This window comes from Somniosus microcephalus, chromosome 8, assembly GCF_052327205.1.
Source record: "Somniosus microcephalus isolate GS21.2 chromosome 8, FLI_Smic_1.0, whole genome shotgun sequence".
NCBI classification, from domain to species: Eukaryota; Metazoa; Chordata; class Chondrichthyes; order Squaliformes; family Somniosidae; genus Somniosus; species Somniosus microcephalus.
Window position 1 is genome coordinate 5849082 of NC_140994.1, and position 21453 is coordinate 5870534.

The following is a 21453-nucleotide window of genomic DNA, read 5'->3' on the forward strand; positions in this document are numbered from 1 at the left end:
ACTCACACTCACACACAGTCACCCCCTCACATACTCACACTCACTCACACATAAACTAACACACACTCACACACACTCACTCAAAGACACACACACAGACAAACACACTCACATTCACACACACAGACTCACTGTCAAACTCACACACTCACACACTCAGACACTCATTCACACTCACACACTGACACACACACTCACTCACACTCACACACTCACACACACATTCACACACTCACCCTCACTCAAACACTCACACATACACTAACACACACTCACACTCACACACAAACTCACACACACACACACACACAATCACACACACAATCACACTCACACACTCACACACACACACTCACGCATATACTAACACACACACACTCACACTCAAACTCACACACACTCACACACTCACTCACACTCTCACAGTCAAACTCACACACACACACACACTCACCCAAACACACACACTCACACTCACACACAATCACTCTCACACACTTACACTCACATACACTTTCTCACATTCACACACATGCAAACACACTCGCTCACACACATTCAAGCATTCACACTCACACCCACACTCACACACATACACACACACTCATGCACTCATACTCACTCACACATATACTAAAACACACTCACACACACACATTAACACACACTCACACACACACTCGCTCACACTCACACACTCACACTCACACACACAGTCGCACACTCATGTACTCACACGCACTCACACATACACTAACACACTCGCACACACACATTAACACAAACTCACACACTCACATTAACAGACACTCACACTCACTCACACTCACACACACAATCACACACTAACACACACACTCACTCACACACACTCACAGACACTCACACACAGACAAAGACACTCACACACACACACACACTCACACACACTCATTCACACTCACGCACTCACACACACTCACTCACACTCACACTCACTCACACACTGACACACACTCACACATACACTAACACACACTCACACACAATCACACACTCACACACACACATTCACACACACACACTCACACACACACACTCACACACACACATTAGCACACACTCACACACTCACACACACATTAACACGCACTCACACTTACACACTCACTCACACTCATACATAGAAACATCGAAGATAGGAGCAGAAGTAGGCCATTCGGCCCCTCGAGCCTGCTCCGCCATTCAATGCGATCATGGCTGACCATCCAAATTCAGTACCCGGTCCCGGCTTTCTCCCCATACCCCCTGATCCCTTTAGCCTTTAGAAATATATCCAACTCCTTCTTGAATATATTTAATGAATTGGCCTCTACTGCCTTCTGTGGTAGAGAATTCCACAGGTTCACCGCTCTCTGGGTGAAGAAATTCCTCCTCATCTCTGTCCTAAATGGCTTACCCCTTATCCTTAGACTGTGACCCCTGGTTCTGGACTCCCCGACCATCGGCAACATCCTTCCAGCATCTAGTCTGTCCAGTCCTGTCAAAATGTTATGTTTCAATGAGATCCCCTCTCATTCTTCTAAACTCCAGCGAGTACAAGCCCAATCGACCCAATCTCTCCTCATACGTCATTCCTGCCATCCCAGGTATCAACCTGGTGAATCTTTGCTGAACTCCTTCCATGGCAAGAACATCCTTCCTCAGATAAGACAACCAAAACTGCACACAATACTCAAGGTGTGGTCTCACCAAGGCCCTGTACAACTGCAGCAAGACATCCTTGTTCCTGTACTCGAACCCTCTCGCTATGAAGGCCAACATACCATTTGCCTTCTTAACCACTTGCTGCATCTGCATGCTTACCTTCAGCGACTGGTGCACAAGGACACCCAGGTCTCGTTGCACTTCCTTCTCCCAATCTATTGTCATTCAGATAATAATCTGCCTTCCTGTTTTTGCCACCAAAGTGGATAACCTCACATTTATCCACGTCATATTGCATCTGCCATGTTTCTGCCCAATCACCCAACCTGTCCAAATCAGCCTGGAGTTTCTCGGCATCCTCCTCACAGCACACACGCCCACCCAGCTTTGTATCGTCTGCAAATTTGGAGATATTACATCTAGTTCCCTTGTCTAGATCATTAATATATATTGTGAATAGCTGGGGTCCAAGGACCGATCCCTGCGGTACCCCACTAGTCACTGCCTGCCACTCGGAAAAAGACCCGTTTATTCCAACTCTTTGCTTTCTGTCTGCCAACCAGTTCTCTGTCCAAGTCAATGCCTTGCCCCCAATCCCATGTCCCTTAACTTTACACGCTAATCTCTTATGCGGGACTTATTCGAAAGCCTTCTGAAAGTCCAAATACACCACATCCACTGGTTCTCCCTTATCTATTTTACCAGTTACATCCTCAAAAAAATTCCAGTAGATTAGTCAAGCACGATTTACCTTTTGTAAATCCATGTTGACTTTGTCCGATCCTGTCACTGTTTTCCAAGTGCTCTGCTATTACATCTTTTATAATAGATTCTAGCATTTTCCCCACTACCGATGTCAGGCTTACCGGCCTGTAATTCTCCGTTTTGACTCTACCACCTTTTTTGAATCGTGGGGTAACATTAGTAACCCTCCAATCCATGGGTACTGTTCCAGAGTCTATCGAATGTTGGAAGATGATCAGCAATGCATCTACTATTTCTAGGGCCACTTCCTTACGTACCCTGGGATGTAGATTATCAGGCCCTGGGGATTTATCAGCCTTCAAGCCCATCAATTTCCCTAACACCATTTCCCTACAAATACTGATTTCTTTCAGTGCCTCCCTTTCATCAGACCCTCTGTTCCCCGGTATTTCTGGGAGGTTATTTGTGTCCTCCTTTGCGAAGACAGAACCAAAATATGTAATTAATTGGTCTGCCATTTCTTTGTTCCCCATTATAAATTCCCCTGATTCTGACTGCAAGGGACCTACGCTTGACTTCACCAATCTTTTTCTCTTCACATATCTATAAAAGCTTTTACAGTCAGTTTTTATGTTCCCTGCAAGCTTACTCTCATATTCTATTTTCCCTTTCTTAATTAATCCCTTTGTCCTCCTTTGTTGAATCCTAAACTGCTCCCAATCCTCAGGTTTACTGCTTTTTCTGGCCAATTTATATGTCCTCTCCTTGGCTCTTATGCTATCCCTAATTTCCCCTGTTAGCCACGGTTGAGTCACCTTTTTTGTTTTATTTTTATGCCAAACTGGGATGAACAAATTCTGTAGTTCATCCATGCGGTCTTTGAATGTTTGCCATTGCCTATCCACCGTCAACCCTTTGAGTGACATTCCCCAATCAATCCTACCCAACTCGGGCCTCAGATCATCATAGTTTCCTTTATTTAAATTCAGGACCCTAGTCTCTGAGTCAACTACTTCATTCTCCATCTTAAAGAAGAATGCGATCATATTATAATCGCTCCGACCCAAGGGGCCTCGTACAACAAGATTGCTAATTAATCCTTTCTCATTGCATAATACCCAGTCTAAGATGGCCTAATCTCTGGTTGGTTCCTCGACATATTGGTCCAGGAAACCATCCCGTATACACTCCAGGAATTCCTCCTCCACAGTATTGTTACTAATTTGGTTACACAGTAACACACTCTTAAACACTCACACACAATCACACACACTCGCATACTCATGCACTCACACACACTCGCACACTCACACACACTCGCACTCGCACACTCAAACGCACTCTCACACACTCATGCACTCACACACACTCGCACACTCACACACTCGCACACTCACACACACTCGCACTCGTACACTCAAATGCACTCTCACACTCGCACACTCATGCACTCACACACACTCGCACACTCACACACTTGCACACTCACACACACTCGCACATGCACACAAACACACAGCAATGCAGACATATACAAACACAGATGCACACAGACACACAAGCACATGTGCATACTCAGACACAGACACACACATATATACACCAACACACACACATACACCTCTGAGTCAGAAGGTTGTGGCTTCAAGTCCCAGTCCAGAGACTTGAGCACATAAATCTTGGCTGACACTCCAGTGCAGTGCTGAGGCAGTGCTGCACTCTCGGAGGTGCCGTCTTTCGGATGAGGGGTCTGTTTCAATAAGATCACCTCTAATTCTTCTAAACTCCAATGAGTATAGGCCCAACCTGCTCAAACTTTCCTCATAAGACAACCCCTTCATCTCAGGAATCAACCTCGTGAACCTTCTCTGAACTGCCTCCAATGCAAGTATATCCCTCCTTAAATAAGGGGACGAAAACTGTACGCAGTACTCCAGGTGTGGTCTCACCAACGCCCTGTACAGTTGTAGCAGGACTTCCCTACTTTTATTCTCCATTCCCTTTGCAATAAAGGCCAACACTCCATTTGCCTTCCTAATTACTTGCTGTACCTGCATGTTAACCTTTTGTGTTTCATGTCCCTCTGTACCGCCGCATTCTGTAGTCTTTCTCCATTTAAATAATATTTTTCTTTTCTATTCTTTCTACCAAAGTGGATAACTTCACATTTCCCCACATTATACTCCATCTGCCACCTTATTGCCCACTCACTGAACCTCTCTATATCCCTTCGCAGACTCTTTGGGGGTAATATTCGGTTGCTTTGCGCCTCCCAAAGCAACTAGCGCCTGGGCGCGGCGATGTTTGCGCCATTTGCAAAATTGACCAGTCATTTTGCAGCGGCGCTAAAGGCTACCGCCACGATCTCCTGCGCCCGCAGATCACGACATCAGTCGAGCGTGCAACGCCCCGGTAGCGCCCCAGACCGGATATTGAGTGGCACCCCCTGTCTTTCTGCCTGCCACTAGCAATGACAGGTTGAGGGAAACGTTTTGCAGTTGGGGAGGGACTGGGGGAGCGCTATTTAAAGCCACTTCCTGCCTTTTTTTGTCGGCGACATTTTTGCACCACACATTCTGAGAGAGAGAGAGAGACTTCTGGAGAGATTCAACGCTGTGTGATGGAGTTTTGGGTACTGAGCAGCACTTTGCAGGTTCATTTTGATTTGACCTTCCTTGTATCGATTTAGAAGAGACTGTGGGGGCTGCACTCTGAGCTCTTCCCCTGGGTCTCTCCATTGTTCTTTCCAGCAGATTTGATGTACAGGTCTCTCCAGGCTGAGATTCAAGGCTGCAATGAGCAGGGTGTGGATGGAGAGCAAGATCGACCCTCCCCTTTAAGAACTGGCCGGCGCCAGTGTGTCCGTGTTCCATTGCTGACTGACATCACACGAGCTTCGCCAGCGCTCTGAGGTAGCGCCTCACTCCTCGGCATTTGTGCCTTAAGAGAGGTGTGTAGCGCCTGATTTAGCGCTCCAATCACCTCCAGGGGCGATAGAAGCCAAGTTTGCAGTCGGAGGTGATAATTAGCGCCAGGCGCTAAACTTTGCACCCGGCCAATAGTTGCGCCCCAAACGGGGCGATACTGAATTTCTCCCCCTTAATGTCCTCCTCACAATTTGCTTTCCCACCTATCTTGGTATCATCAGCAAATTTGGCTACAGTACACTCGCTTCCTTCATCCAAGTCATTAATATAGATTGTAAATAGTTGAGGCCCCGGCACTGATCCCTGTGGCACCCCCACTAGTTACAGTTTGCCATCCTGAAAATGACCCATTTATCCCGACTCTCTGTTTTCTGTTAGTTAGCCAATCCTCTATCCAATCTAATATATTACCCCCAACACCATGAGCTCTTATCTTATGCAGTAACCTTTTATGTGGCACCTTGTCGAATGGCTTTTGGAAATCCAGATACACTACATCTACTGGTTCCCCTTTATCCACACTGCTCGTTACCTCCTCAAAGAACTCTAATAGATTTGTCAAACACGATTTCCCTTTCATAAAACCATGTTGACTCTGTTTGATTGTGTTTTGATTTTCTAAATGCCCTGTTACTACTTCCTTAATCATGGATTCAAGCATTTTGCCAATAACAGATGTCAGGTTAACTGGCCGATAGTTTCCTGCTTTCTGTCTCCCTCCTTTTTTTAATAAGGACGTTACATTTGCGGTTTTCCAGTCCGCTGGGACTTTTCCAGAGTCCAGGGAATTTTGGAAGATTACAACCAATGCATCCACTATCTCTGTAGCCACTTCTTTTAAGACCCTAGGATGCAGGCCATCGGGTCCAGGGGACGTGTCAGCCTTTAGACCCATAAGTTTGCCTAGTACTTTCTCTCTAGTAATAGTGATTGTTTTAAGTTCCTCCCTCCCTTTTACCCCTTGATTTTCTACTATTACTGGGGTGTTTTTAGTGTCCTCTACTGTGAAGACAGATTCAAAATATTTGCTCAATGCCTCTGCCATTTCCTTGTTTCCCATTATTAGGAGAGAAGCTGGTGGAAATGCTTTAAAATCTCCTCTTATGGAGTCAGGCTGGAAATCATTCAATCCTGGCGAGGACACGGAATCGGGTTTCACTGACACCCGGAAGATTTACTCCGGGTGCAGACGGTAGAGAATGAACTTGTTTCATTGTAGGCGGCCGCAGCCACATTGCTGGGGAGGGGAGAGGGTCGGAAGTGCTGAGAGCAGCTCGCTCTATTATGTGCTAATGTAATCAGTAGCCTGGGAAATAGCTGTGAGTAAAATGGTGAGCTTGACGTTTATATTAGTTGATATTGATGGTCCATGTAGCCGTCACATTCATCCTTCCTCCCATTCCGAGAGTGACAGAGAAATCCTTGTTGGATGCATTGTCAGTTAGACTTGTGGAGAGCTCGGGCCTCGGCAGATAGGTAATTGAATAATTCTTCTCACCTTCGCTGAAACAGGAGAGGGGTGAGGCAATTACTGGAGGGGTTACCCGAGCCGATCTCCTGACACATCACCACTCTGAGGCGGGGGAAATTGGATTTTATACTGTGTTTCAATTCTTGTGAACCTTCTTATAATAGAGGGACAGTGAGAGAGAGAGAGAGGGGGAGCGGGAGAGAAATCTGAATGACGACCAAAAACTCCCATTCCTACTGGGGGAGGAGAGAAGCTGTGTAGCACTGGCGGCACACTATGTTACAGCTTGCCATGAACAGAGGGACAACCAGTAAACCTAAGAAAAGAGTATATATAAATAATGCGAATGTATATTTATACACTCAGGGATATACCTGTTTATACACTGTCTGAATAGAACTGCGTTTATGTGTTCAACCATAAATGTATTTTGATGCTTTGGCAACATAAGATGTACCTTATCATGCCAATAAAGCAATTTGAATTGAATTGAATTGAATTGAGAGGGAGAGGGAGGGAGAGAGAGAGAGAGAGAGAGGGAGAGAGAGAGAGAGAGAGAGAGAGGGAGAGAGAGAGGGAGAGGGAGGGAGAGAGGGAGAGGGAGGGAGAGAGAGAGAGGGAGAGGGAGGGAGAGAGAGAGAGAGGGAGAGAGAGAGGGAGAGGGAGGGAGAGAGAGAGAGAGAGGGAGAGAGAGAGGGAGAGGAAGGGGGAGAGAGAGAGAGGGAGAGAGAGAGAGAGGGAGAGAGAGAGGGAGAGAGAGAGAGGGAGAGAGAGAGAGAGGGCACTGAGAGACCTGGGGGAGGTAGAGTAAGTGAACCAGTGCCACTGAGATTCAGAGAGAGAGGCAGGGCGAGTGAGGGAGAATGCGAGATGGGAGGGCAGCGAGTGAGGGAGAGAGAGAGCGAGGCAGGGCGAGTGGAGGGAGAATGCGAGATGGGAGGGCAGAGAGTGAGAGAGAGGGAGAGAGCGAGGCAGGGCGAGTGGAGGGAGAATGCGAGATGGGAGGGCAGCGAGTGAGGGAGAGAGAGAGAGAGGCAGGGCGAGTGAGGGAGAATGCGAGATGGGAGGGCAGCGAGTGAGGGAGAGAGAGAGCGAGGCAGGGCGAGTGGAGGGAGAATGCGAGATGGGAGGGCAGAGAGTGAGAGAGAGGGAGAGAGCGAGGCAGGGCGAGTGGAGGGAGAATGCGAGATGGGAGGGCAGCGAGTGAGGGAGAGAGAGAGAGAGAGGCAGGGCGAGTGAGGGAGAATGCGAGATGGGAGGGCAGCGAGTGAGGGAGAGAGGGGGCGCGGGAGAGAGTGAGGGAGAGAGAGAGAGAGGCAGGGCGAGTGAGGGAGAATGCGAGATGGGAGGGCAGCGAGTGAGGGAGAGAGGGGGCACGGGAGAGAGTGAGGGAGAGAGAGGTTACGCCTCCTTGTGCTGGACTGTCTCACCAGAGGAAATCCTTTCTCTCTACCTACCTTATCAAACCCTTTATCATTGTAAACACTTTGATTAGATCACACCTCAACCTTCTAAACTCAAGGAAATACAAGCCCAGTCTGTGCAACCTCATAATTTAACCCTTTTAGTCCCAGTATCATTCTGGTGAATCTGCGCTGCCCTCACTCCAAGGCCGATATATCCTTCCCGAGGTGCAGGGCCCAGGACTGAACACAGTTTCCCAGGTGGGATCCGACCAGAGCTCGGTACAGCTGCAGCATAACGTTCTCCCCTTTGTATTCCAGCCCCTGAGATAAAGGCCGACATTCCATTAGCCTTTCTGATTGCTTTTTGTACCCGTGCACTGGCTTTTAAAAAGATTCCCATCTGATTCCCTAACGCAACCAAGCAAAGCTCCAGGGCTCGCATTAGGTCCAACACATCGAGCAACAACTCACCAGCAACTTGCCCGTTGTAACCGGAAGGGCCGCTGCACTGAGGAACCTGTCACACTCCCTTTTGACTCCGTACTCACCTGTAGATCCTGGTAGTCTGTCCCCGATTGTGATGATACGAACAATGACGGACAGGTAAAGACCCTCTGGTCCATCCAGCCCGTCCCCCACAACTGCGATCCCTTGTGTATCACAATGTCTAGACTCCCCACCCCACCCAAAACCAGGTGAGCTCCTGGGAGAGGCAAAAATTAAATAAAAAACCCAGGCCAATTTGGAGAAAAAAATCTGGGAAATTCCCCTCCGACCCACCTAGGCGATGGGAACTAATCCCGGAGATCGCTCTGGTCCTGAATTTCCTGCAGTACCCACCTTCTGTGCGAGGTGATGTCCGCCCCAGCCAGAAACAAGTCCAGCTCTCTCTCGAAGGAATTCAGCGAATCTGCATCCTCCGCACGAGACAGCAGCCTGTTCCAGAGGCCCACTATTCTCTGGGGAAAGGACCACCTCCTGACAACTGACCTCGATCTGGCCTTACACAACTTAAAATTGTGACCCCCTGGTCCTCCCTAAGATTCCCTTCATCATCCCATAAACCTCGAGCAGATCACCCCTAAGTCTTTGCCTCTCTAAAGTGTACAGTCCCAGCTCATTGAGCCTTTCTTGATAACAAAGAGGCTTTACAATGCGAATCAGTCTAGTTACCCTCCTCTGCACCCTCTCCAAAGCCTCAATATCACCCACCATGTGAGGAGACCAAAACTGGACACAGTATTCTAATGGAGGTCTAACCAAGGTCTTGTACAAGACAAAACCATGTGATGTCTGGACTCTGTCTAGTCCTACCATCCCTAATCATCTGAAATAACATCAGTGAACCAGTTGGGTTTTCATGACAATCCGACAGCTTCAGAGTCACTTTTACTGATCCCAGCTTTTTATTTCCAGATTTATTTAATCTTCAAAGTCTCAAACTGCCAGGGTGGGGTTTAGAGCTCAGGTTCTCTGGATTACCAGTCCAGTAACAGGCCCATTACACTATCGTACCCCTTGACTTGTTCCTAATGCATAGGTAGGGGCCCCAGCCAATGTCAGAGGGTGTCCCGCTATAAATATTGCTTTCAGTAATGAACAACTCATAAGTCTTTGCAGGAGAAGCTGGGGGGGAAAATTCAGTATCGCCCCGATTGGGGCGCCATTATCAGCCGGGCGTAAAGTTTAGCGCCTGGCGCTAATTATCGCCTCCGACGGCAAACTTGGCTTTTATCGCCCCTGGAGGTGATTGGAGCGCTAAATCAGGCGCTTTCACACCTGTCTTAAGGCGCAAAGGCCGAGGAGCGAGGCGCTACCTCCGAGCGCTGGCGAAGCAAGGAAGGGCAAATCAAAATGAACCTGCAAAGTGCTGCTCAGTACCCAAAACTCCTTCACACAACGTTGAATCTCTCCAAAGTCTCTCTCTCTCTCTCTCTCAGAATGCTTGGTGCGAAAATGTCACTGACAAAACAAGGCAAGAAGCGGTCGCCTTTAAATCGCGCTCCCCCAGTCCCTTCCTGACAGCAAAACGCTCCCCTCAACCTGTCGTTGCTAGCGGCAGGCGGTAAGGCAGGGGGCGCCACTCAATATCCGGTCCGGGGCGCTAACGGGGTGTTGCACACTCGACTGACGTCATGATCTGCCGGCGCAGGAGATCGTGGCGGTAGTGTTTAGCGCCGCTGCAAAATGTCTAGTTAATTTTGTGAGCGGTGCAAACATCGCCGCGCCCGAGCGCCAGTTACTTTGCGCCCTCTTAAGGCAACTGAATTTTTCCCCCGGTGACTTTTAACAGAAGACCAGCCCCTGGCACCACAGGAGAGTCCGGTGCTCTCCAGGACGTCTCCCAGTTTGAGCAAAGGGCGATCGAGCAGCAATGACAGAACGTGAGAGAGGCGGCGAGAGACGATGAAGGCATTAGACAAGGTCTTATTGAGGGGCCACCATTCCCTTATCTTCCCTTCCCTCCCAGTCTTAGGAATTGTCAGAGACAATGTAAACCTGGATGACATTCCGTAGAAGGTGAGAGTGAGGATTTATGTGGATGAGTTTACCGTACGTTCATTCTGCACTTGCTCTTACGATTGTTGCCCTTTATATCTTCACTGGAAGGGCACAGTAAGCAGAGACGCGAGCCCACACGGACCCTCCAGAGAGCAGCTCACCCACAGCACCGTGACAGAGAGTGAGAGAGTGAGAGAGTGAGAGAGAGAGAGAGAGAGAGAGTGTGAGAGTGAGAGTGTAAGAGTGAGAGTGTGTGAGAGAGTGTGAGAGTGTGAGAGTGAGAGTGAGTGAGAGAGAGTGTGAGAGTGAGAGTGTGTGAGAGAGAGAGTGTGAGAGAGTGTGAGAGAGTGAGAGAGTGAGAGTGAGAGAGTGAGAGTGTGTGAGAGAGTGAGAGTGAGAGAGAGAGTGTGAGAGAGTGTGAGAGAGTGAGAGAGTGTGTGTGAGAGAGAGTGAGAGTGAGAGTGTGTGAGAGAGAGAGTGAGAGTGTGAGAGAGTGTGAGAGTGAGAGTGAGTGAGAATGTGAGAGTGAGAGTGTGTGAGAGAGAGAGTGTGAGAATGAGAGTGAGTGAGAGAGTGTGTGTGAGAGAGAGAGTGAGAGAGTGAGCGTGTGTGAGAGTGAGTGAGAGAGTGAGAGAGAGAGAGAGCGAGACTGTGAGAGTGAGAGTGTGTGAGAGAGAGTGAGAGTGAGAGAGAGAGAGACTGTGAGAGTGAGAGTGTGTGAGAGTGAGAGTGTGTGCGAGAGAGAGTGTGTGAGAGAGTGAGAGTGTGAGAGTGTGTGAGAGAGTGAGTGAGAGTGTGTGTGAGAGAGAGAGTGTGAGTGTGTGTGAGAGAGTGTGTGAGAGAGTGAGAGTGTGAGAGTGTGTGAGAGAGTGAGTGAGAGTGTGTGAGAGAGAGAGAGTGTGAGTGTGTGTGAGAGTGAGAGTGTGAGAGAGTGAGAGTGTGAGTGTGAGAGAGAGAGAGTGTGAGTGTGTGTGAGAGTGAGAGTGTGTGAGAGAGTGAGAGTGTGAGAGTGTGTGAGTGTGTTTGAGAGAGTGAGAGTAACCTGTATCTGAAGGCCCAGCATCTCCACTCACCAATCTAAATTCTAGGCCAAGGATCACCTTCAAGAGTCTTAAGGTTAATGACAGCAGCTGGCAGACCACGGTACGGGATCTCAGGGACCTCAATTTTCCTGCTTTTAGGGACTGTTCAAAAATATCAGAAGAACATTGAAATAGAGCAGACTGAGCTAATGTTAATCCTACAGTCCCAGACCTCACTGCGGCCTGACTCTAATAGAAACATAGAAGATAGGAGCAGGAGTAGGCCATTCGGCCCCTTGAGCCTGCTTCGCCATTCAATGCGATCATGGCTGATCATCCAAATTCAGTACCCTGTCCCTGCTTTCTCCCCATACCCCTTGATCCCTTTAGCCTTAAGAAATATATCCAACTCCTTCTTGAATATATTTAATGAATTGGCCTCAACTGCCTTCTGTGGTAGAGAATTCCACAGGTTCACCACTCTCTGGATGAAGAAATTCCTCCTCATCTCTGTCCTTACCTTAGACTGTGACCCCTGGTTCTGGACTCCCCGACCATCGGGAACATCCTTCCTGCATCTAGTCTGTCCAGTCCTGTCAGAATTTTATAAGTTTCAATGAGACCCACTCTCATTCTTCTGAACTTCGGCGAGTATAAGCCCAATCGACCCAATCTCTCCTCATACGTCATTCCTGCCATCCCAGGTATCAGCCTGGTGAATCTTCGCTGAACTCCTTCCATGGCAAGAACATCCTTCCTCAGATAAGGCGACCAAAACTGCACACAATACTCAAGATGTGGTCTCACCAAGGCCCTGTACAACTGTAGCAAGACATCCTTGTTCCTGTACTCAAACCCTCTCGTTACGAAGGCCAACATACCATTTGCCTTCTTAACCGCCTGCTGACTCTTTGCTTTCTGTCTGCCAACCAGTTCTCTATCCAAGTCAATACCTTGCCCCCAATCCCATGTGCTTTAACTTTACACGCTAATCTCTTATGCGGGACCTTATCGAAAGCCTTCTGAAAGTCCAAATACACCACATCCACTGGTTCTCCCTTATCTATATTACTAGTTACATCCTCAAAAAATTCCAGTAGATTAGTCAAGCAGGATTTAACTTTTGTAAATCCATGTTGACTTTGTCCGATCCAGTCACTGCTTTCCAAGTGCTCTGCTATTACATCTTTTATAATGGACTCTAGCATTTTCCCCACTACCGATGTCAGGCTTGTGGCCTGACTCTAATCCTGGAGCCCCAGGCCTCACTGCGGCCTGACTCTAATCCTGGAGTCCCAGGCCTCACTGCGGCCTGACTCTAATCCTACAGTCCCAGGCCTCACTGCGGCCTGACTCTAATCCTGGAGTCCCAGGCCTCACTGCGGCCTGACTCTCATCCTACAGTCCCAGGCCTCACTGCGGCCTGACTCTAATCCTACAGTCCCAGGCCTCACTGCGGCCTGACTCTAATCCTGGAGTCCCAGGCCTCACTGCGGCCTGACTCTCATCCTACAGTCCCAGGCCTCACTGCAGCCTGACTCTAATCCTGGAGTCCCAGGCCTCACTGCGGCCTGACTCTAATCCTACAGTCCCAGGCCTCACTGCAGCCTGACTCTAATCCTGGAGTCCCAGGCCTCACTGCGGCCTGACTCTAATCCTGGAGTCCCAGGCCTCACTGCGGCCTGACTCTAATCCTACAGTCCCAGGCCTCACTGCGGCCTGACTCTAATCCTACAGTCCCAGGCCTCACTGCGGCCTGACTCTAATCCTGCAGTCCCAGGCCTCACTGCGGCCTGACTCTAATCCTACAGTCCCAGGCCTCACTGCGGCCTGACTCTAATCCTACAGTCCCAGGCCTCACTGCGGCCTGACTTAATCCTGCAGTCCCAGGCCTCACTGTGGCCTGACTCTAATCCTACAGTCCCAGGTCTCACTGCGGCCTGACTCTAATCCTACAGTCCCAGGCCTCACTGCGGCCTGACTCTAATCCTACAGTCCCAGACCTCACTGTGGCCTGACTCTAATCCTGCAGTCCCAGGCCTCACTGCGGCCTGACTCTAATCCTACAGTCCCAGGCCTCACTGCGGCCTGACTCTAATCCTGCAGTCCCAGGCCTCACTGCGGCCTGACTCTAATCCTACAGTCCCAGGCCTCACTGCGGCCTGACTCTAATCCTACAGTCCAAGGCCTCACTGCGGCCTGACTCTAACCCTGCAGTCCCAGGCCTCACTGCGGCCTGACTCTAATCCTGCAGTCCCAGTCCTCACTGCGGCCTGACTCTAATCCTGCCGACTATGCTCTTGCCCTGCTAATCCAGTTTATTTTCAATTCTGTACTAAAACGGAGACTTTGGCATTTATTTGAAGTTGCAAAATGGAAAAATTAGTTTGAACAGCTGGGACTGGTTGGAGGTCTGAGAGGAACTTTCTCTTCATCTGTCTCCATCAGGCTGCCCTTCGACCTGCTCCTAAACCCGAGGCTTAAATCTAAGCTGCTCTGTGTCTTTAGTGCTGAATAGACGTGTTTAGTCAGTCTCAGTCAGGAGAGTGTTAATGAAATCGGGGATATCTGTGAGTCTGCCAGGCACTGGGTGGATATCTGATCCAGTCCCTGCACAGATTTTTATTTTATTAAGGAATTACCAGATGCTGTTTGCGTCGGCTAGTTCCAGTCACCCAGCATGGAAGCAAGGGCCTGATTGGCTCGCACTGATGGGACGGGGAATGGTGAGGCCAAGTGTGCGTATCATGTGATCTTCGGGCATGAGCAAACAGCCCCGTAATTAGTGAAGGAATTCCCTCCCAACAGATGAATGTCCCAGCAGTTGGGGAGCACAAAGGATGTGCTGTCAATATGGCAAACGCGAGGTTATCGATTACATTCCTTCTCTTTCTTCTGTTCCTTTCCTTTTCCCGTTCTCCGTTATCGAACTTTCAGTATCGTTGGGCTTCTCTTTTCTTCCCATTCTCCTTCTCCTTCCGCTTGCTCGAAGATTACATGCTGGGGGCTCCTTCCCTCAGGCACCAACTGTCCTCGCACATTTGGCCACTCTTGGTGTGGGTGTTGAAGGCGTGGCTCAGTGGGCAGCACTCTCGCCTCTGAGTCAGAACAAGTCCCACTCCAGAGACTTGAGCACAAAAATCCAGGCCGACACTTTCAGTACAGTACTGAGGGAGCGCTGTACTGTCGGAGGGGCAGCACTGAGGGTACGCTGCACTGTCAGAGGGGCAGTACTGAGGGAGCGCTGTACTGTCGGAGGGGCAGCACTGAGGGTACGCTGCACTGTCGGAGGGGCAGTACTGAGGGAGCGCTGCACTGTCGGAGGGGCAGTACTGACGGAGCGCCGTACTGTTGGAGAGGCAGTACTGAGGGAGTGCTGCACTGTCGGAGGGGCAGTACTGAGGGAGCGCTGCACTGTCGGAGGGGCAGTACTGGCGGAGCGCTGCACTGTCGGAGGGGCAGTACTGAGGGAGCGCCGCACTGTCGGAGGGACAGTACTGACGGAGTGCCGCACTGTCGGAGGGGCAGTACTGACGGAGTGCCGCACTGTCGGAGGGGCAGTACTGAGGGAGCGCCGCACTGTCGGAGGGGCAGTACTGAGGGAGCGCCGCACTGTCGGAGGGGCAGTACTGACGGAGTGCCGCACTGTCGGAGGGGCAGTACTGACGGAGTGCCGCACTGTCGGAGGGGCGGTACTGAGGGAGTGCTGCACTGTCAGAGGTGCCGTCTTTCGGATGAGATGGTAAACCGAGGCCTGGTCTGCTCTCTCAGGTGGATATAAAAGATCACACGGCCACTATTTTGAAGAGGAGCGGGGGACTTCTCCCCGGTGTCCTGACCAATATTTATCCTTCAACCAACACTACTAAAACAGATTATCCGGTCATTATCACATTGCTGTTTGTGGGAGCTTGCTGTGCACAAATTGGCTGCTGCGTTTCCCACATTACAACAGTGACTACACTCCTAAAAGTGCTTCATTGGCTGTGAAGTGCTTTGGGACGTCCTGAGATTGTTATTAGGTGCTGGAGAAAGGCCAGTTGTTTCTTTTGAACCTAATTATATCTGGGGGCATCGCAGTTGAGTTTGAATCCAATCATCATCTGACACACACATGCACCTTTTCAGCAAGGGCGGTTAGACAGTGACCAGCAGCAGGAACCCTGGCTGATGTTGTCCCCTTCCCTCGCCCAGTGTTATTGAGGCCAATTGTAGCACCCTAACCGCCACCCTCGATGAAATCAGTTGACTACGGGACCAAATCTGGAACCTTTCTAGTCTCCTATCTCGCACCGAGTCCTGTTCGCCCATCACCCCCTGTGCTCGCTGACCTACACCGGCTCCCGGTCCGGCAACACCTCGATTTTTTTAATTCTCATCCTAGTTTTCATATCCCTCCATTGCCTCGCCCCTCCCTATCTCTGTAATCTCCTCCAGCCCTGGAAACCTTCGAGATATCTGTGCTCCTATTTTCCTTTTTCCCTGTACCCTTGCAAATTTTTCCTTTTCAATATTTATCCAATTCCCTTTTGAAAGTTACTATTGAATCTGCTTCCACCGCCCTTTCAGGCAGCGCATTCCGGATCACAACAACTCGCTGCGTAGAAGAGATTCTCCTCATCTCCCCTCTGGTTCTTTTGCCAATCACCTTCAATCTGTGTCCTCTGGTTCCCGACCCTCCTGCCACTGGAAACAGTTTCTCCTTATTTACTCTATCAAAATCCCTTAAAACATGAAAAGATGCTAAGTAAATACAGGTTTGTGTCTTTGTTTCTGAAACTCTGCTTTAAATAAATAAAACTTTGCAGAGAATATGTTGATAATTTCAATACAACCATAAGAGAAAAATTATCTGCATTTTAGTTTAATATATTTTTTTAAATATTTTGAAGGACAGAAAATTCTTGGGGGTGAGGAACTTGCTGGAATCCTGGGTGCAATCCTGTGGCCGAGGCGGGAGGCTCCCAGAGTGCGAGTTGGTAACCTTACCCCCATTGGACAGACTTGCACCAGAGGAGCTGCTCCCAGTCCCAGCTCATCAAACTGCTCGCTCCTCACAATCCCTCGTGTCAAAGGGCAAATGAGCCCAGTGAGACCCAGGGGCTTCCGTCAAATTCCTGCCCCATCAGCGAGGGTCTTATCGTTTACAGGGGTCTCACCATCAGGAGCCCATCAAAGAGCGAGAGGATTTCATCACAACCCTCGTTGGAGAATGAAAGGAATTCCTCATCATGAACCGCTTTTAAAAGGAGAAGGCGGTTACATCATCTGAACAAAGCGATGATATGGCAGATGACTCTATCTGGTCCGTGTTAAGCATTAGAAACCATTGTGGAGTTTATTTTTGACACCTGTCCAATGAAGAGGAGTTAGATGAAGGGAGATGTATAGGAATTAGAAAAAAATGGACAAACAAGAGAGCCACAATAATCCTTGAGTTTAATTATCCAAATTTGGACTGAGGCAAGAGTAATGTTCAGATGGAGAAGGCAGGTGTTCCCCTGAGGTCAATGTTGGGACCATTGCTGTTCTTCATGAGGCTTGCGGGACTGTGAAGAGGACTGTAAGAGACAGCAGGTGTACAGAGGCTGGTGAGTGGATTGGGCAGTAAGATATCAGGCTGCAGCACAACTGAACGACAGAGCCGCAGCCAATCATACAGAGAGGATGTCGGGAAAGATTTACTTCGGGCGCACACAATGACACGAAGCATCACACAGAATAAGTGACGGTGTCAGTCGCAGCGGAAATCATCACTGTTCAAAATCAGCACTCGAGGGGTTAAAACATTGTAATATCATTGATCTCTCGCGAGGACCCATCCAATCTCATAGCACAGTTACAACCTGTCTACCCCATGCTGTACCTGCCCTGGGAGTGTTTGTTGGGACAGTGTAGAGGGAGCTTTACTCTGTATCTATCCCGTGCTGTACCTGCCCTGGCAGTGTGTGATGGAAGAGTGTAGAGGGAGCTTTACTCTGTATCTACACCGTGCTGTACCTGCACTGGGAGTGTTTGTTGGGACAGTGTAGAGGGAGCTTTACTCTGTATCTACACCGTGCTGTACCTGCCCTGGGAGTGTTTGATGGGGACAGTGTAGAGGGAGCTTTACTCTGTATCTATCCCGTGCTGTACCTGCCCTGGGAGTGTTTGATGGGACAGTGTAGAGGGAGCTTTACTCTGTATCTACACTGTGCTGTCCCTGCCCTGGGAGTGTTTGATGGGACAGTGTAGAGGGAGCTTTACTCTGTATCTAACCCGTGCTGTACCTGCCCTGGGAGTGTTTGATGGGACAGTGTAGAGGGAGCTTTACTCTGTATCTAACCCGTACTGTACCTGTCCTGGGAGTGTTTGATGGGACAGAGTAGAGGGAGCTTTACTCTGTATCTAACCCATACTGTACCTGTCCTGGGAGTGTTTGATGAGACAGTGTAGAGGGAGCTTTACTCTGCATCTAACCCATACTGTACCTGTCCTGGGCGTGTTTGATGGGACAGAGTAGAGGGAGCTTTACTCTGTATCTAACCCGTACTGTACCTGCCCTGGGAGTGTTTGATGGGACAGTGTAGAGGGAGCTTTACTCTCTATCTAACCCGTGCTGTACCTGCCCTGGGAGTGTTTGATGGGACAGTGTAGAGGGAGCTTTACTCTGTATCTAACCCGTGCTGTACCTGTCCTGGGAGTGTTTGATGGGACAGTGTAGAGGGAGCTTTACTCTGTATCTAACCCGTACTGTACCTGTCCTGGGAGTGTTTGATGGGACAGAGTAGAGGGAGCTTTACTCTGTATCTAACCCGTGCTGTACCTGTCCTGTGAGTGTTTGATGGGACAGTGTAGAGGGAGCTTTACTCTGTATCTAACCCGTACTGTACCTGTCCTGGGAGCGTTTGATGGGACAGTGTAGAGGGAGCTTTACTCTGTATCTAACCCGTACTGTACCTGTCCTGGGAGTGTTTGATGGGACAGCGTAAATGCCTTTAAGTTGGTTTGGTGTATTTTACTTCAGTTACATGAAGCTGACACTGCTATGAGACAACGTGACCCCTGGCAGACCTGTCAATGGCTCTCTGCCTCACACTGTTCTGTTACATTGTGTGAAATGTTAATTGAAGTACTGTATTGAGAAACCTTGCCACAGGATCTCTGGACGTGATCTTCCCCTCAGCTTCGATTCACAGCACTAATCCACCACAACACAGGATGCACTGGGCAACTTGCTGTGTTCAAAGAGATTCTCGCCTTCCGAGCCTGCTGCCCAGGTGTTTCTGGGTAGCTCGATGGTAAATATATTGCCAGGTTCATGAGTGACCCTGGTCTGTGGTGATGTAGCTGATGTTAGCTGGAGAGGATTTAAAGGGCCAGAAAGAACATTTTAGCATCAGTATGCTGCTCATTGTGACTTGTTTTAACATCAGTCTTGTCCTAAAGTATTCACTGTAATCTGTGTCAGTGAGTCAGTCACATACACCACAAACTCAGACACACACACACACAGACACAGACACACACACACACAGACACACACACACAGGTATAGATACATACAGACAGACAGACACACATACACAGACACACGCACACACACACACACACACACACACACACACACACACACATAGAAACATAGAAGATAGGAGCAGGAGTAGGCCATTCGGCCTCTCGAGCCAGCTCCGCCATTTAATGAGATCATGGCTGATCATCCAAATTCAGTACCCTGTCCCTGCTTTCTCCCCATATCCCTTGATCCCTTTAGCCTTAAGAAATATAACAAACTCCTTCTTGAATATATTTAACGAATTGGCTTCAACTGCCTTCTGTGGTAGAGAATTCCACAGGTTCACCACTCTCTGGGTGAAGAAATTCCTCCTCATCTCAGTCCTAAATGGCATACCCCTTATCCTTAGACTGTGACTCCTGGTTCTGGACTCCCCCGTGATCGGGAACATCCTTCCTGCATCTAGTCTGTCTAGTCCTGTTAGGATTTTATAAGTTTCAATGAAATGCCCACTAATTCTTCTAAACTCCAGCGAATACAAGCCCAATTGACCCAATCTCTCCTCATACGTCATTCCTGCCATCCCAGGTATCAGTCTGGTGAATCTTCGCTGCACTCTCTCCATGGCAAGAACATCCTTCCTCAGATAAGGCGACCAAAACTGCACACAATACTCAAGTTGTGGTCTCACCAAGGCCCTGTACAACTGCTGCAAGCCATCCTTGCTCCTGTACTCGAATTCTCTCGCTACGAAGGCCAACATACCATTTGCCTTCTTAACCGCCTGCTGCACCTGCATGCTTACCTTCAGCGACTGGTGCACAAGACAACCCAGGTCTCGTTGCACTTCCCCTTTTCCCAATCTATTGCCGTTCAGATAATAATCTGCCTTCCTGCTTTTGCCACCAAAGTGGCTAACCTCGCATTTATCCACATTATACTGCATCTGCCATGCATCTGCCCAATCATCCAACCTATCCAAATCATACTGGAGTTTCTCAGCATCCTCCTCACAGCACACACGCCCACCCAGCTTTGTGTCGTCTGCAAACTTGGAGATATTACATCTAGTTCCCTCGTCTAGATCATTAACATATATTGTGAATAGCTGGGGTCCTAACACCGATCCCTGCGGTACCCCACTAGTCACTGCCTGCCACTCGGAAAAAGACCCGTTTATTCCAACTCTTTGCTTCCTGTCTGCCAACCAATTCTCTGTCCAAGTCAGTACCTTACCTCCAATCCCATATGCTTTAAATTTGCATGCTAAACTCTTATGCGGGACCTTATCGAAAGCCTTCTGAAAGTCCAAATACTCCACATCCACTGGTTCTCCCTTATCTATTCTACCAGTTACATCCTCAAAAAATTCCAGTAGATTAGTCAAGCATGATTTACCTTTTGTTCATCCATGCGATCTTTAAATGTTTGCCATTGCTTTTCCACCGTCAACCCTTTAAGTAACATTCCCCAATCCATCCTAGCCAACTCGCACCTCATACCATTGTTGTTTCCTTTATTTAAACTCAGGACCCTAGTCTCTGAGTCAACTACTTCACTCTTCATCTTAATGAAGAATTCTATCATATTATGATCGCTCCTCCCCAAGGGGCCTTGCACAACACGATTGCTAATCAATCCTTTCTCATTACATAATACCCAGTCTAAGATGGCCTGATCTCTAGTTGGTTCCTCGACATATTGGTCCAGGAAACCATCCCGTAAACACTCTAGGAATTCCTCCTCCATAGTATTGTTACTAATTTGGTTAGCCCAATCTATATGTAAATTAAAGTCACCCATGATAACTGCTGTGCCCTTATTGCACGCATCTCTAATTTCCTGTTTCATGCCATCCCCAACCTCAGCATTACTGTTTGTGGGTCTGTATACAACTCCCACTAATGTTTTCTGCCCCTTGGTATTTCTCAGCTCTACCCATACAGATTCCACATCATCAGAGCTAATATCCTTCCTTACTATTGTGTTAATCTCCTCTTTAACCAGCAATGCTACCCCACCTCCTGTTCCTTTTTGCCTGTCCTTCCTGAATATTGAATACCCCCGGATGTTGAATTCCCAGCCTTGGTCACCCTGGAGCCATGTCTCCGTAATCCCAATTATATCATATCCGTTTACATCTGTTTGCGCAGCTAATTCATGCACCTTATTACGAATGCTCCTCGCATTAAGACACAAAGCCTTCAGGCTTGTTTTTTTAACACTCTTACTCCTTTTA